This window comes from Protopterus annectens, chromosome 2.part1 (genome assembly GCF_019279795.1).
Source record: "Protopterus annectens isolate FY-2018-M chromosome 2.part1, PAN1.0, whole genome shotgun sequence".
Lineage (NCBI taxonomy): Eukaryota > Metazoa > Chordata > Ceratodontiformes > Protopteridae > Protopterus > Protopterus annectens.
In genome coordinates, this window is record NC_056729.1 from 1432657103 (window position 1) to 1432675758 (window position 18656).

The following is an 18656-nucleotide window of genomic DNA, read 5'->3' on the forward strand; positions in this document are numbered from 1 at the left end:
ACTTCTTCAAATGTCTAAGTGCTGTGGTAGCATTGTCGCCTCACAGTAAGACGCTGACTGGTTCGACTCTCAGCTAGAGCGTCTTCTGCGTGAATGGGCATACCTTTGTTGAAGGTTGTGCGTTAGGGCTGGCAACTCAGCACGTAAAAATCAACTGCCAATCATTAGCGGACCGGAGTTCCGCTGTGGCGACACCTAACTGGGAAAAGCCGAAAGACACAACAACAACAACAACAACAAGGGAATAATAAAACTAAAGTAGAACAACACTAAAAAATATCAGGAAGAAAATAGTGGATTTTAGATTTCAACACTAGAAGTAGATAATTATTCTCACCTGCAAATAAATGGAAGAAATGTTATTTAATGAAGGAAATGAATCTATTTAATATCAGCAGTGAACAACAGATGGCAAAGTGCAATACTAATTTGAAGTGAGCCTATCAGAGTAGAAGGCATTCTGAGTTGAGGATGTGCTACTGTTAAAGTGTGCATCGGTGTAACACTATGCACCCTTTACATTCAGTGCATGGTTCTGTAACACTGTGATAAGCACTCAGGTTAAAGATACTTATATCAAGGGCCACCATTGATATATTCTAGGATAGACATGCAGTGTAAAGGCACTAAAGGCACTTGAGCATTACTCATGTTTTAACATTTAGAGTTTGGTAAAGCTGATGAAATAAGGAAAGGGTTATGGGAAGAAAGAACAATGGGTTAAGGGAAGAAAGAGCAATATGCGGGGTAAGACAGATGTAAGCAATCCTGTTCTAGGAGGTGGGTAAAAATGTCTGGCAATGGGCAGGAATGTTCTTTTCTGACTAATATATTTTTCACAGCAATAACAAATGCCTTATAAGACAGCACTGGAGCAAACATCATGCAAGGTACCAAAGTAATGAATCATTTTATTATATCACTTTATTAAATGTGTATTGGGGTGAAGGAGACATGAGAGGAGCTGAGCAGCATACTTTTACTGTTCTCTTTACTGAACACTGTATTTTTATTCCTTACTGGTTTTATTGACATTTAGTCTTACTAGTTTCTTGCTCCATTCATTAAGTTATACCACTCCTCTTCCTCAGCTCAGTGATGCCCTCAGTGGCTGTTGAGTGAGTGTACAGAATGGTGGGGCAGTTACTGTTACAGAGTATGAAAGCCTGCTGTCTATTGTATGCAAGGTACCATTTTTCCTTCTTGAGATAATCTTCTCTGTCAGTAGAAGACTACAGAGCATTGGCAATCATGCCTGTTTATAGTAGGATGCCATCCATGCATGTGATGGCATATACTGGTATGTTTATTACCTCCCACTGGTGACTACTCCTGCAGCATGAATGCATACCACATTCCCTAGAAGTAGAAATGCAAGCTTACCAGTGTCTCATTCTTCACGAAACCTCCAGTTTCTAAGGGCAAATTCATCAGACTGCCTTTACTAACTACCTGAAGTTATGATCTTCAGGACTGCTGAGCACCTGTCTCAAGTGAGTGATACTTGGACTGTAACCTCACCTGTAGATTGCTATCTGCACTCTGTCCAAAGTTTTGATGCCCTCAGTTCCTACCATAACCGCCAGATTAACTTTAGAATTACTGATAGCACCATAGTTACTACGTTTAAAGTTGTGCTGGCTGATATCACAAAGTTGCATACTACTAACCTACTAAGCCAGAAGCACCACTGTGAAAGGAGTGCAAATGAGGACATTCCACTTTGTGGAGTTGTGAAGGGTAGCTACTAACTGCAACAGGCTTCAAGTACTCTTGAATAAATCTTGCAATTTTATGGTGCAGGCTTCTCACTCAGAATGCTATTGCATTACCTTACTTATTTATTTATGACTTTGTTTACCAGATAGGTGAATTGTTCCCCTAAGGTTCCCTTTTTAGTGAAGACCTAGTTACAAAATTAATGGAATAAATACAATTGCAAACAGAGAAAAGTAATCTACAAACAGTATTGGGCAAGACTCAACAACTATATATAATATACATAGTAATGCTCAGGCTAAAATTGCTGCAGAAGTTCGTTACTGTAGCACACAGAACTAACAATGGATTCTGGTAATTTTCTTATATGAAGTTGTTTAATAAAAGAAAGAGCAAATGTCTTTTTTCAGGAGAGCACTAACGGAAATATTCACACAACTCAAGTCTATTTTAATAAAGTTGCATCAAATCAGCAATTTAACAGTCAACATTTAAATTCTCCTCAGGCATAAAAGACAAATGCAAAACTATTCAGGCAACCAAGCTACTGAAAAAAAGGCATGCTGAAAAATGTTAGGATGGCCGTTACTTCCAGGTAGATTTTAATTGCTCTTGCGTCATAGCTACTTGAAGAAAAGGATGTCACAAAAGGGAAGTGGGCATTACAAGAACTCATGTGCAATGATTGTAAATCCACCTACTGGTATGTACATACTGCACATTATGTTGCACTACTGAAAGAGAGAAATAGATTAGTAAATATAAGGCTTTATGCTCAAACATACCATGTTGTTGTGATTCAACAGCTGTACATGCCTCTTGTTCTCACCATTGCAACAAATCTACATGCCGAACGTTGTAAGATTTCTCAAAAAGGCTCTTCCTCTGACAGCTGTTAGAGGAGATTGTTCAATGCATAAACTAGATCTCTGGTAATAGCTTGTATACTCACTTTACCTTCCTGCTTTGTTCTCATTATGAAGCAGTCTGATTTTTTTAATAATTCTTTTCTTTGCATTTTAAAAATTCTAGTTCAAGGCAGAAAGAAAACTTTGTATTTGTTTAGATGAAGCCTGTGATAAGTTAACATGTTGTCTATGGCAACAGTTGGTAAGTATGCTTTGCACCCAATAAAACAAGAGACACCAGTTCAAGGTTTGCTTCAGGCAGCAAAACACTATTTTTTTCTTGCTTTTTTCCCTCCTCGTTTGCCACAATGTAACCTTATGTGTTTATTTCATGCCTTGTTACAAAGCTATCAAACTTGGTTACTATCCGTTTTCAGTGCAGGCCCGAGGAGATTATCTTCAAAATATATGTATAACAGGTAAGCTAACATTATTAAAATCCGTATATATCATGGAATACAATGCTCATGAAATCTTACAGACAATGTATGCTACCAGAGAGGTACACATTCCAAAGGAACACTGAGGTATATCAATTCTAATGCAGATCGATCCTGTGCCTATTATAAGAGGGAGGCCTCAGGATAAAACAGCCATTGTTAACCAACAAATATCAAAATCAATACATTTTACACCATATAAAGCTGTGGAAGCAAGAGGGACAATAAATGCTTACACAACAGCAAACAAAGCTGATATGCATTTATGTCAGTTCACACAGATAAAGCAATAGCATTCAGTGGTGTTTCTATTTACATTTTGAGGGTACTGTGTGATACTCAGAACTGCAAAAAAGTTAAACACAATTTACGAGGAAATACATACTAAATGCATTACTGATGTAAGCTGGAGAATTCCCTTTTCTGTAGTCTAGAGTAGTATGATCTTTGGCCAAGATTTCAAAGTTTCATTAAATTTGTTGGATGTACTGGTGGTTGTTTCTTTTTTGCAACAAGGCAACTTTTTATTTTGTGCATCAGTTGGTTTACATATATATATATATATATATATATATATATATATATATATATATATATATATATATATATATATGCATTGGAACCTATCAGTTCCACAAAAGAACACTTACCCGAAGATGAGATAACTGAGACCACATCACCGACAGAGCAGATCTCAGACAACGGTAAGTATAAATTGTGCAGAACAGAATGCATTTCCGTTTCTGCAATGTGGTGCGATCTTAGAGTTGGTATATTTAAGTAGAGGGGGTGTGGGGCGCAGGGGGGGGGGTTGCCCTCCTGCTATATATATATTTCTTGTTTTCTTTTTTTTTTTTTTTTTTATTTTATTGTGGAAACGAGAATACATTCCATTTTGCAGTAGTTATACTTACCTTTGTCAGTGATGTGTTGTGTCGGCGATGTGGTCTCAGTGATCTGGTCTTCGGGTAAGTGTTCTGTCACGGATCTGATATGGATCCATATTATATATCTATATATATATATATATATATATATATATATATATATACACACACACACACACACACACACACACACACACATATTTGTATGCGTGCAAATATATATATATGTGTGTGTATAGGTAGCACTAGTGTAAACTGCATTAAACTACATTTAGTCAACATGAAATAGTCAAGAAAAATTAGAAATTGGTCTACAATATATAATGTCAACAAAATTTGTATTGTAGCAGTGAAGGGTATATGACCTTTTCCCACTGTAGTGCAATCTCGGAGTTGATATATTTAATTAGCTGTGGGGGAGGTCAGGTCCTTCCTCAAAAACATTGATTTTGGATGTATTTAGTTTTTCTCAGCCATTTTGGCTTAGACGAATTTTTGTCTTCCATTTCCATGCCATCTTAATGCAGTTTAGCCTACTGATACTATTCCCATTTAAATATCTATATCTATAGCTATATCTAAATCTATATTTATTTATTTGTCTGCCTATATATATATATATATATATATATATATATATATATATATATATATATATATATATATAAATAAAGATATGTATACAAGTACCTAAATGAAGTAGGCAGGAAAGTTAGCTTCCCTGCAAAAAATGCTTTTAAGTGTAACCCTGATTTGTGGTGTGCTGTTGCTTCTCCTGAATCGCACTTAAATATTTTTTTGTTTTGTGTCTCACACTGTTGAGTGTTGAACTTTCCGTGAAGCAGTATATAAATAAAGATAGGGAGTCTGTAAGGTGATACCTTCTTTGTATGTTTACATTCTCGAGAGAAATAATAACAATGAATAGCTTGACATTGGATTCATGCTTATTTGTGGCGTTTCGGATCCCTATAGTAAGATGTTTCAGGCTTTGCCCCATTATTATCGAATATAGCACAATGGTAAAGTCATGCCTTCTGAATCTTTTATTAAATGATACGTAATGGATATGACATTTCTGTCTAGGATGTACTATTTTGTGATGTAATGAGGTGACTGTGAGGCTGATGCAGAGTGACGTGACAGTGATGGGTACAGCACCTTACAGGCATAATTCAGTAATAGGCACTCACATCTTTGACTGCTGTCCCATTTGCAAATTTTAGGAGACGTCCTAAGCTCTGTTTAACCAGAAAAAAAAAAGCAACTGTTAGTATGCCTGTACAAGTTCTAGTGTGAGTGATATAATCAAATAACAGACTGAAAAACAGTGAAAAGATAGCGAGCTCTTGTCTTCTTAAGGAGATAAAAAGGTTGTAATTCTGTGTAGGTTCCTTATCATTTGGTTATACTTCTTAATCATACAAACTAATGTTCCTCTAGCTTCTGGTAATATTTCTATCCTTCCATCACATCGTACCTCTCAACCTCTTAGTGCAAGAAATCTGGACAAAGGCTGTCAAAATGGGGGGGGGACAATGGGCCAAAAATAGGGACATATTTTAAATATTGCTGATAAACTTAGAAAGTTACTAAACAGGGTTTGTTTCAGCATACATTTTATGAAGGATATGAGGTCTGAAACTGAAATGTTTGTCATTATTTACTGACATAAATCCTCAGATCATCACAGTGATTTACCAGAATAATACAAATTTTATGTGGAACAGACCAAAAATATGAGCCAAAAATCTGGACATTCTATGAAAATCTGGGCAGTTGGGAGGGATGCATCACATGGATCTCTCTGCTAGCTTTCCTCTAGCAACCTTTCAGCAGCTTGCTATAGATGGCCTTCATAACTTCATGCAGTATTCATGGTATGTCTGACCAATAGCTTATAGATTAGAAGCATGACCTCTTTGCTTCTAGATTCTGGCCCCTGAGCATGCAATCCAGCATTCTGATTATTGATATCACTGTCCTGTCATTCTCCTCCTGGTGTTGCAATCCAGGTAAGATCAGGACCCCCCCCCCCCCACATTCTTTTCTTGCTCTACTGCCATCGGTTCTTCTCCTGCCCTAGATGATTGCATGTGGAACACTGAATCTGTGAAGTTACACAATGGAAGACAATGTAAAAAGGAATGGCAACTGTTCTTTCTTAAGCCTTATTTATTAACCCTGACTTCAGGGTTGGCCTCGGTTAAACTGATGCCCTAGGTGAAAAGGCTCAGTGGTGCCCCCCCACTGCCTAACCCATCCATGTCTAAGTATATTCTATATTACTCTTGTCTACTGCTTTCTGCAGTTATTCTTTCATTCATTAATTTATTCATTCAACATGTTCTATCTAAGCAAGACTCAACTCTAATAACTAAGGAGGAAACAACTGCATTAAGGCAGAGTCTGAGGGCCACAAGTCCCCCATAAGCCTTTCGGGTTCTAGATGCTCTGAGGTACATTTTAGAGTTTCTTGAACAACCTGTTTCATCCAGTGATTGCCTGAACAAAAACCATGGTCACAGAAATGAATATTTCCTTACTCTTCAGCTTTGTTTATTTCTGCTCATTTCAGCACACCCTAACTGACCAAGACTACACTGTAATAACTGCAGGGGGAATAACTGTATTAAGTTGGGAAGGTTTCTAAATGTTCAGATATGCATTCTAGAGTGTTTAAAACAACCTTTTCATCCTAGAATAGTCTGAATGAAAATGGTTAAGAAATAAAATTCAGTCTTACTCTTCAGCTTTGTTTTTCCTGCATTCTTTCAACCAACCTAACTGATTAAGACTACCCTGTAATAACTAAATTAAGCTAAGGGTCTGGTGGCTGCTAGGTACCCACAAACCTAGGTATTATACATTTTCTGAGGTGCATTTTGATGCATTCTTTCCAACCTATTAATCCAATGATGGCCTGAACAAAAAACACCCATGCAGAAAATAAATTCCATCCAATTTTTTGCTTCAAGGAAAAAATAGTTGTATCCAACTTGTAATGTTCCAAGTTGACCAAATACCAGTTCACAATAAACTCAGAAGATAAATACTTATGAGGATACATATATCAAACCAGGGAATAATACCTGCCCCTACCCTTCCTCTTCCTGAAAGCAGGCAGTTAATGCATCATCTTATCCAAAATAATTTACTGCCCAACTCCCAGCATGGTTTTAGGCCTCATCAATCCACCACTACAGCCCTCCTTGCTTTCTCTACTATAAATCATAACCATAATAATAACAAACAATACTCAGCCCTCTTCTTAGACCTATCCAAGGCATTTGATATGGTCGATCACCACCTTCTAATCCAGACCCTAAAAACTAACTACTTAGACATGACTGCCCTCCATTAGTTCCAATCTTATTTGAATGGTAGACAGCAGGCAGTACTATGGCAGAATGAACTATCTGCCCTCTTACCTAATTCTCTGGGAGTTCCCCAGGGATCCATACTGGGGCCCCTTTTGTTTTCTATATTTATTAACAATCTCCATACTGTCATACCAAATGCAACTTGCATACAGTATGCAGATGATTCCACTCTGATATGTTCAGCTTCCTCTCAGTCAGATCTGTGCTCAGAATCTCAGTTAACTTTTAACACTGTTGAAAAATAGCTTTCTGACCGTCGTCTGATCTTAAACCCTAATAAAACTAAGCTGCTACTTTTTACCCCCACCTATAGGTCTAACCCCCTATCAAATTTCTATATACTCTAACAATGGCACCACAATCTCTCCTGACACCCATACAAAACTATTAGGAGTTAATATCGACAATAACCTTAAATTTGACATACACATTAACAAAGCTATTAAAATCATTAATAAAAAAGTAGGGTTTCTTTACAAGATCAAGCCTTTCCTTATATCAGCTGCTCAAACTGCCATTGCCCGCTCTCATTTACTTTCAATCTTACTATATGCTTCCCCTCTGCTGACTAACCTAGGTAAAACAAAACTCAATAAATTATCAGTTTGCTATAATCACATTGCTAGATTTGCCACTGGCATGCCTTATAAGACACATTACTGTACCAATCTAAGATCTCTTGGGTGGCTGGAATTACTCCCTAATCCAGCTTAACCAGCTGATAATTGCCTATAAAGTTTTACACCAATAGGAGAAAACTCCAGCACTGAAACCCATAATCTACCCCTACAGGAATCTGAATACACTTTGATCTTCAAATAAACTACTTGTCCAAATTATCAAAGCTAATAACTCAGCCGGTGCCTCTCTGTTTACTAACTATGTAGGTAAAATTTGAAACTCCCTTCCATCAAATATTATCCTAGAACCCTCCATAACACAATTCAAGCATAGTCTAAAACTATACCTTAAATTACAATGGACTTCCTCATGTTTTAAACCTGACTAATACATTCTTTTATTGTAAAGGAATTACTCCAGTGTTTCTCAAGCACCTTTGAGATTTACAGACCTCAAGTTATGTAAAACTGTTGATTACTAATGTATCTTTTGCTGTTCTGAAATACTTTGTAAATATTGATTTTGTGCCTTATTTTTTTATGCCTGTTCTATGTTTTATGTAGTAAACTATATATTTGTTTGCACCTTGGAGCTTTTCTCCCAGGGCCTCTGCTGAAAATGGACACATATCCAGTCAGACTAGCCCAGTCAACAAATGTAAAATAAATAAATAATAAATAAAGGTAGCCACTTTCTGTGTTTCTCCTCTGGTGTTAAATTGGGATTAAAATGAAGGAACACATGCCTGCAGTCATATCTCATGCTGCTGTTGTCATATTTATATAAAGCATACAGCTTCACCATCTATCCCTCAAAAGACAACCACCTTCAATATATACCTTTCCGATGTCAGACTGAGGCACAACTGAAAAACAAACAGAACAGAACATATTTGCTGTCAGACATATATAAAAATCATGCTTATTTACTCTTCACCAAAAGATAGCCACCTGTAGATGCATCAGATGCCTGCTTGTGAGGAAAATGAAAACAATATGATTAACAATAATGTTTCCAACTTACTTCTTCTACAGACAGTACAGTGCTCCTGTACAAACTATTGTGACCATCTGTGTACCCTTCTAAAGTTTGTGAATAAAGTTACAAAACAAATGACCTTACTAATGACCTTACTGTTCCAGCCCAACACAAGATATATTGACTTCTGAGGTTTGGGTGGAATCCTAAAGAAATAATAACACTGTTCCTAGCTCCCACACAGGTACAGTGATTGTATCTCATTCTGTGTTCACCAATGGGCAGATCTGGTTTTAGACTAGGTGGAGGTTCAGGGCAGAGAAGAATACTAAGCCCATGTCAAAATCCACTTATTCAACCTTGGTGTGTGGGGGCCACAAACCCCCAGAAGTTCTGAAGTTCTGGGTATTCTGTGATGCATGTATCCCTTATTTTGTGAGAGATGAATATGAAACTGAGCAAGTGACAACAGGGTCAGTGGCTTTCATCCAGGCAATACCCACCAAGCAGTTCTGTCCATTTCTATATAAAATTTAGATATTTGTGATAAAAAGGATGCCTCTGCAATGTATTCCACCTTTGTTCCAAACAAGCAGTTACCATACATCATTGTATATTGATTCACATAATCACATTAGTCCTGCAAATTAAAATAATAAGCAAACAGCAGCAGACAGCTAATCATTTTTCTCCACAGAAGATAGCCACCGCAATTAAGCCTACCCTGTCTGATCAGGTGTCCGGTTAACTAGCCTAGCTTGATTCTGCCAAATGTACACTAGTCCTACAAAGCCAGATAGTGACTGTTTAAACTGAGTAAATGACAAGATTGCACGTTACTTTCATATGGCCAATCCTCAGCCCCCACTCAGCAATTATAGCCATGGTGTCTGATGGCTATGTAATATTATTTCACCACTACAGCATACCTCTTAACCCACAAAAAGTGAAAATAGTAACAAAGACCCTTGAAGCGTAGGTACATCCAGCTAGAAATATGTTCATTGGATTAGCGTAAAATTTGAATACCAAATACCATATAACTGTTCCCAGTTGCAATACGAATGTGGGATACTACTCATAAACACATTTTCAAAAAACAGAGAGTGACAGAAATGGTGGAATAATATAAGCATATTATCAAAGTGATAAATCTGTAGACTTTAATAAAATATATTGCAAAAGTCTAACACAAGGTTGTTTTATTTTTGTTACATAAAAAGGCAATGTATGATGTGTGTACTCTTTCTATAAAATATTGTTGCCACAAGTACGTTGGTCATGTAGTCTAGTTTTCTGTGTACTGGACATCTTCAAAAATCCCATGTGATGGGAGGATTAAGAAAATTGTGTGAAAGGGGAAATCAAGCCTGAAAATAGGGGCATACCTCTAGAAATAGCAATATCCTGCTTAGGGGTAAATCAGGCCTGAAAATAAGAACATTATTCCAAAACAAGGAGAGATGAGAGGGCTGCTCCACAGTCTATACAAACAAGTTGCCTCAGGTTAAAGTATTCCAATCAAATTGCTCCATACATATCAAAAGCCCAGAAAATAATGCCACAAATGTCTGGCTGATCTGGTGGATCACTGCCAGCATTATTGTAAAAAACAGCAATGACACTTATCTCACTGCACCATTCCTCTGATCAGCTATCCACAAAAATCAGAAAGCCAGAAATTTCACCAAAAAGTATCTGGTTGATAAGCATTATTTCAAAAGCAGTAATAACACTCACTGCACCATTCCGTGATTACTGCAGAATGTCCCTGATTTTATTTAATTCTTACTTCTCATATAAATATATATATATATATATATATATATATATATATATATAGTTATAAAATAATAACTAAAAAACAGAAAAAAAACTCCAGGTGTCTTAACGCCTGCATTTGAAGTTGTGAGGTCTACGCTCCCATGACCTTGCAATGTTTAAACCTAATGTGATGTGGCTTCAAGTCAAATTAGCACTGCCCCTTACCTACAGTGCTCACTGTGAAGCAGATGCATTTTCTTTTAGTAGGGGCACTTTATTTATTTTGTAGAGCAATGAAATATTGCTCTAAAAATAAATAGATAAGGAAAGAACACCCTTAAAAGCAAGGTGCGCTCGTTTGCCAATATGAAGCCCAGCCTTGCCTGACTTTATAGGACTGAAGGGTAAAACAATAATTAATGTGATTTGTAACAGATTTTGATATCTAAAGTGAAAATGGTCTGTGTTGTAAATAGTGGAAGGATAACATGTTCTTGGATACAAGGCCAATCTACTAGACACTTTCATGTCAGATGTCTTACAGTGAAAGTCAGATTAGAGACTACATACAATATTTATTCAGATGGATTATGCTTCATGTATTTTTCTTTTTGTCTTCATGATGATACTGCAAAGTACTATTTTGTTGACTGACATTAAATGAAAGATGTGTAGACATGCACATTTTTTCCTTCTTTGAGGAATAACAATATTACCAATATAGTGTTAAGGTTATCTAGTGTGTGACAGAGTGACCAGTGATGCACTGTATGATAAACAGGAGGGTGTAAGGGGGGTCAGGGCAGGAAATTAACTGAAAGGGTATGTGTGTGGCAAGCATACCTCTCAACCTGGAAACATCAAAAATCTGGACAAGGCCCATGAAAAATAGGTACAAACCTGTATGCTGATTAACATCTAAATTGCATACATAATTATGTAACCCCACCCACTCCAATGGAATTGTGGGATACCAACTTTCAAACGCAAACTGAAGAACAGACAACCAAAATATGGCACCAGAGCCCCCCTGCAGTCATTAAAATGTCCCATTACCTGGCTATTTCGCCCCATTTACCATAAACACTGTGTGCATACTGCTTTACTTCTACAATGATTGTTTGGATTTTATTTTTACATTTTGCAGCACACCGATGCACATACACTAACAGACACCTGCTAAACAAAGCAATACTGTCTCACAATGAAAATAGACTTGGCATTAAAACGTCTGTGCCCTTGAAACTCACATTCATTAAACAGCATTAAAACCCACACCACATCCAAAGAAAATGCATCTGGCCAGTGGTGGATAAAGATTACCTTTAGGCTGTTTTCAAATCACTGGCCCCTTGCACACAAAACAAGAAACATATATGTGTTCTTTTCTTTGATACACCTTCCTGACTTTATTAAGTTATATTCCTTGTATAATACAGCACACTTGTTAGACAGAGTGCATTTTAAATTTATTGTTTCAACATTTTCCAGTAGTCTGTACTGTAGGCAATGAAAAAAATGCATGGACTAATAATGACAAAACTGGCCAATTCAGAACATTTCCATCATAAAAGTCTACTTCCACACTCACACTATAAATAGAATGACAATAGTGTAAGCTATAGGCATCTTGCCCAGCTTCTCACACTTATTTTCAATTTCAGCATTTTTATGGGGGGGGGGGGGCAAAATGTGAAAAACCAGAAACACATTTTAAACATTGCTTATATAATTTTGGAAAGTTGCTAGAATAAAATGCTGTGTTACCACCATGCATTTCACTGGCAAGCCTTGAACCCAGGACCCTATGCACTACAGTCAGAGCAACACACCACTATGCCAAATCAGCAGTTTCCTGAAAAATAGGAAGACTGAAACTTAATGGCTATCATTTAGTGAATTCAGTTCTCACTTCTCACCATAGCTCTCAACCTCTTAGCACAAAAAACTGGACAAACAAAGCCAATAATGGGGGAATACAAATTCAGTTCTCACTTCTTACCACAGCTGTCAACTCTTGGCACAAAAAAACCTGGACAAAGCTCACAAGTGGTGGGGGCTAGGGACTTACCAGGGACACATTTTAAACATTGCTTGTATAATTTTGGAAAGTTGCTAGAATAAAATGTTGTGTTACCACCATGCATTTCACTGGCAAGTCCTGAACCCAGGACTCTATCCACTACAGTAAGAGCAACATACCACTATGCCAAATCAGCAGCTTCCTGAAAAATGGGAAGACTGAAACTTAATGGCTATCACTTAGTGAATTCAGTTCTCACTTCTTGCCATAGCTCTCAACCTCTTAGCACAAAAAACTGGACAAAGCCAATAATGGGGGAATACAAATTCAGTTCTCACTTCTCACTTACCATAGTTGGACAAACAAAGCCAATAATTGGGGAATACAAATTCTCTTCTCACTTCTCATAGTTCTCAACTCTTAGGACAAACAAATCTGGGCAAAGCTCACAAGTGGTGGTGGCTAGGGACTTTAGGCTTTTTTTACCCTGTCCCAAGGTACAGGGTTTGAGCCTGAATACCTCTAGCCACCAGGTGTATTAAATAGGGCCATTCACAGACACACACACACACACACACACACACACACACACACACACACACACACACACACACACACACACACACACACACACACACTTTCCTTACTTGAGTCTTTTGGGCCAGACCGCTCCACAACAAACATCAAAGCACAAGAGTGCTGCTGTTCCTCTTTCGGGATGGAGTGTTCCCACTCCACATAATCCACAATGAACAGAACATAAAAGCACAAGAGTGCTGCCGTTCCTCCTTGTAGTGCTGCTGATTCCTTGTTCCCAACAAACATACTGCTGCTGCCATTACAAAAGAGCTGCCATTCCCACGCAGCCAGAAATGTGAGCTTGAGCTCAATTCTGACAGGCTGGTAGCCATGAAGGAGCTGACGTCATTACATGCATGATGACGTCAGCTCAAACAAAGTAAAAATTTGAAACATTAAAAGAAAAAAACTTGGAAATGAAGGGGTGCTGCTCGGGAATCATGGCACCCCTTCATTTGGACCCCAAAACCTGGTAATAAACTAGTAATTCCGTATGGTTGGGAGGTATGGTGGTAAGTGTTTTGGGGATAGTGAAGGGGAGGGGGGTAAGATGTGGTGGAAGCAGTGGATCATGGTGCAGTGAGAAGTGGAGGTAAAACTATAAGATAATTAGAGGGGGTAGGTTTGGCATACTAGTTGACGACTTTAACTCATAGACAAAAGGTACAGGGTTTGATTCTGATCTTGGTTTACTGGCTAGGCTTAAAACAGCCCTTTGGAGATGTTAGCCTAGTATTCACCTATGACATATTTAATGGTATTTTGTTAATGGTGTAAAGACAATTCTCTTTTATTTATGTTTGTACTCTTTCACCCCTATTTTTGTTTTTTATGTAAGTTTCTCTATAGATCCATGAACAACAAGCAAAAGAATGACATGTTAATAATAATAAACTCAAACCAAACACCACTCCTATGCTATATGGACAGACCTTTTATTACAAAATTGCAAACTGTTGTTTGATATTGGAATACAAACTTTACTTGGAGCATTTCAACATTTCTGAAAATCACAGCATACTAAGATTTTAATATCAAAATATGTAATTTGTAAAAATCACTTACATCCTTTTATACAATAAAACATGTGAATTCAAAAACTTCATTTGAAATTTATTAAAACATGCAAATTTAGTCTATAAAAAACATCAAAAGTCATTTACAAATATGCTCCCTTTTAAAAGCTTTGTTGATACTGTCTAGGATTTCTTTTGTTTGATAGTTCTGTCTTTATAGCCAAACAGGGTCATTTTCAACAAAATGGATCACTACACATGAGTTATCCATATAACTTTAACTGATAATGGCATTTTTTTTAACAAATGACTCTGCATTAGGCCTAACTACAGGCAATGGGGCAGTAACTGTCTACAGGAATGCCCTTAATTTGGATAAGATTTTAATATGCAATCATTCTTTGAGTGCTGGTATTCAGGAACATTTGAAGGGATATTGTTCATGTGGTAATAGTATTTATATGTGTATGTAAATGAATTCCAAGTGGGAAGTATTCAAAGGATTTGTGCTATTACTTAGTCCTTCACATACCCAAGAATGATTCTTTTCCACAGAGGTCACAAACACTTGGCTTGTATCCAGTGCAAATCTAACAAAGATAAGTACCTTAAATGGATTTTTGTCACGTTATACCATATTTAGGATTATTGCTCCTTTATTTCTGAATTGTGTATTGTGTTTTTATGCTCTTTATTACTGTAAAGGGCCCTGCTTATCTCTGACATTGTTGCTGAATACTCTGCATTGTAGTCCTTTCAAAAGTGTGTGTTTCTAGATAGTTTGCCTGATTGTCCTGTTTGAATTCACTTTGGCCTAAATATAGTGTGATTTTAAATTAAGAAGGTCTGGGACTGCTTTTTTAGTTGGAATAGAAAGTGTTCTGGTCTTTCTGAGCTGGGGGACCCCACAGGAAGGGTTTAAGTGAAACTGCGTGATTGGTCAGAGAGCTATTTGGTTTGTTTAGTCAGTTTTCTCTGCCTCTGTTAATTCACCTCAAAGTGTGATGCTTCTCATGGAGCAGTGGCTGTTAGCAGTGCTGGGTACATACAGTGACACACACAATCGAACATTTCCATATAAAACTACCACTGACATGTTCACAGCACTTAGTTACACAAAGAACATCTAGTTGTGCACTGAGGAGCAGCCCCCCCCCCCCAACAAGTTTGGTCTTATATAGTCTTGATTGTAGTCTGTACTCTTACAGCTATCTAGCTAGTCAACTATAAACCCCTTTTGTACCATCCCCTTGTAGAACAAAAAAATAAGGATCCACAGTCATGGACATGCACTTCTCTGCTATCTCTGCAGACAGCTTGGTGGATATGGACATTGTGCTGCAATGTAGCAATTGACTCATGTTTACTGACAGCCACTTAATTTTTAAATTTACTGCCATGGTGTGTGAGAGATGTATTTACATAATGTCAGTGGAGAAAAGGCTCTCGCATACAAGCACTTATATTAACAAAGAGGTTGTCAGTAACATACATGCTATGGCCACCCCTCACATAGTACAGACTAGACCCACAGACACAAATGCTGAGGTTCGTAAATGTAATCTCCCTAAACCACAAAGACCTCCCAGACATTGCATAACCAAAACGTATCTTCTGCAACATCAAGAGCATTCCACAAACTCAACACCCAACATAGCACAACACATATGGCCTGTATCTCAGCTTCTATGCTGATAAGGCACACCACCACACAACACTATATTTTGGTAATAAGAGATGCCATTGTGAAACACACAGATGTTTCACTCATCGGGCTAATTAAGGAGAGAGTCATGGTCAGCTGTCTGTCAAGGGCAAAGATCTGTCAGATCACACATGCACTTAAATCGTTGAATCACAAGTACCAGTATGACTCAGTCATAGTCCATGTGAACATAAACAACCTGAGATGTACCTTCCTGAACTACTTGAAGAGACACATGACAGAGCTCTTGGACTATGTGTCCCAGGCTGTTATGAGCCCAGTATTGAGCAGCATTCTACCTTCTCCAAGGATGACGCGACAATATGGACATAAAATAATTGACTTTAATGATTGGTTCATTCAAAGGGGTACAATACTGGTCATCCTGGGAGGATATGGTTGGCAGACCATGCTGATTTGCTAGGGATGGTCTGTATCTGTTTCCTCTGGGATTTTAATATTGGCTAAAACCTTGTCCAGCCCATACTGCCTTTTTTAGGTATTGATTATCTGATAAATGTACCATCATAGTTAAACCAGCCCAGGAAGGTCTGAAGGTGTTACTGCTTAATACCAGGAATCTAAACAAGAAACTGTCCTCTTTGTGAGCTCCCCTCACTCTGGAGAATGTGGACGTCTGTGCAGTTACTAAGACATGGTTTAAAGTTGCAAAAACCACACATGCAGTGCAAGGCTGCAATGGTTTCCTCACAGCACAGTGCATTAGCCCACTAGGCCACTCAGCTCTCTCACATTTGGATTAGCTACTGCACAAGAAAGGACAAAAGGAGGAGGTGTCGCAATTTACATTAAAAATGAAACACTTTAAGATGAGTCTGTCACTATGATGTTCATGAGCTTCTCCACAGCCAAATTACTTTAGACAATGAAACCCATAGAACATACGAGATGTTCTCCATTCAATCTAACATCATAATAATGGGTAACTTTAACTACATCAATATAAACTAAGATCGCTGGACTTTGTAAATGCAAACACCATGGAATAGTTATTATATACATCCACTAAAACCAGGTACATCAGCTATCCCCAGAATTTTAAGAATGATTCTACAAACTCTGAGCTCTGAGAACACTGCTGCCTATGTGAAATCATTCACAGAAACTCTGTAGAATCATGTTAACAGCTACTGTACCTACCCAGATTAAGCACAGGATCAACTCAGAAACCTTACTGCCCAGGTGGAATCCCAACATTAATAAGTTGTATAACAAATGGAGGAAATTCATGCCAAAAATTAGAAGGTGCAGTCCCCAACAAGGTAAAAAATTCCTTATCAATCTAAACAAGCATCTCAGGGAGATAATAAAGTCCTCCAAAGCCAAATTTGAGAGAAAACTGCCTTCCAGTTCAAGAACAATCATAAAGCTTTCTTCTTCTATAGCCATAACCTCTGAACAATATGTCCCCGATCTATGGAAAATATCCCATATCATCCCCCTACACAAAGGGCGGCCCTTCTAAAGACATAACTAACTACCGTCCAATAGCCATCCTGTCCCCTATAACCAGAATTTTAGAAAAATGTATCCACTCCCAACTCCTCACCCACCTCCTTAACAACCTCTTCTCTCTCATACAACACGGTTTTAGGCCTAAACACAGTACAAGCACTGCCCTACTATCTTCTACAAACACCATACAAGATCTCATAAACAGAGGCCAATTGGTCTCTTCCATATTCCTGGACATGTCAAAAGCCTTTGACACGGTCTCCCACCAAATCCTACTAAATAAACTCTCATTCCATGGCTTCAACACATCAGCCCTGTCCTGGTTCCATAGTTATCACTCTAACTCTCAGCAAGCCGCCAAATGAGACAACACCCTCTACCCCCTTCTACCCATAACTGTTGGCATTCCCCAAAGACCAATACTTGGCCCCCTTCTCTTTACAATTTTTACTAATAACCTCAGTTCTGCAACCCAACTAGCCTCCATTGTCCAGTACACCGATGACTCTACATTCATCTGTGCAGCCCCCACCCCACAAGATTTACAAATAAAAATGAAAAAATCTTTCCAAGATATAGATAACTACCTCAATAACCACCAACTCATACTAAACTAAAAACAAAACCAAGTTAATTGTTTTTAATTATAACAAACCCAAAACATATCTGACCACAATTTCAATTCTTTTCACAAATGGAACCAAAATAGTACCCTCTACCCAAACCAAACTTCTAGGTGTCTCAATTGATGAAAACATAAGGTTCAATATCCTTATATCCCTCACATCAAAAAAGTCCACTCCAAACTAGGCACCCTATATAGAATTAAACCGTTCCTTACAGAAAGTGCCAGATTAGCCACTGCCTGCACACAACTACTTTCCACCCTCCTCTATGGCTCCCAAGTACTTACAAACATTGATAAATCAGACCTAAATAATCTAGAATCATACTACAACAAAATTGTCAAATTCGCCACAGGCCACCCATACAGAATCCACCACTGCACAGTACTGTTACAACTCAAATGGTTAGAACTCCCAAAACTACTGATATTAAACCAACTGTCCACAGCCCACAAAATAATTTACAAACCAAACGACTGCCCAGCTCTCGCCAACCTAATCCAACCCAACAGCAATACTAGAGCACTAAGA